Genomic DNA, 544 nt, shown 5'->3' on the forward strand with positions numbered 1-544 from the left:
TGGTTATGTGGGTTTGATGGACAGTATTCTCAAATATGGTGATAGGCGTGGTGTTCTTACGTGGGTAAGGTTTAAGCGTTTAGATATACTGTATTGAAAGTAGGAGACCTCTAGCCTCATCATACCTCCTCCCTATCTACAGTACAGTGGGTATCGGGGGATTAAGGAGAGAGAGAGTGCGTGTGTGTATGTGTGTATTTTAATGAACTATTGTACCTTACAAATGGAAACTATCCTGTCCTGCTGGGATTATGCAGTCCTCGGTAGTATAGTGGTTAGTATCCCCGCCTGTCACGCGGGAGACCGGGGTTCGATTCCCCGCCGGGGAGGATCATATTTTTTATTAAGCCTGACGCGAGATTAGTAGTTAGTGAATCGACTGGGTGGTTAGTGTAGGCGAGATGATGATTGTTTTATGGTGGGAATGATGGTGATGGTAAGTGTTGTAGATTGTATGCCTTTTTTTCCTCTGCATTTATATATAGTGTTTCTCTTATCTTTTCTCACTTTTTCTAATTGATCTTGCTCTTCTTCCGTACTTAGC

General features: G+C 42.8%; 1 non-coding gene across 1 annotated transcript; it reads left to right on the plus strand.

Moving 5' to 3' along the window:
- Positions 1–257: 257 nt before the first annotated feature.
- Positions 258–329, plus strand: TRNAD-GUC (transfer RNA aspartic acid (anticodon GUC)). The gene has a single exon. It is a non-coding gene; the product is annotated as a tRNA-Asp (tRNA).
- Positions 330–544: the final 215 nt, after the last annotated feature.

Source organism: Coenobita brevimanus, chromosome 103 (assembly GCF_032717465.1).
Source record: "Coenobita brevimanus isolate Jiangsu-jjx chromosome 103, ASM3271746v2, whole genome shotgun sequence".
Taxonomy (NCBI): Eukaryota; Metazoa; Arthropoda; class Malacostraca; order Decapoda; family Coenobitidae; genus Coenobita; species Coenobita brevimanus.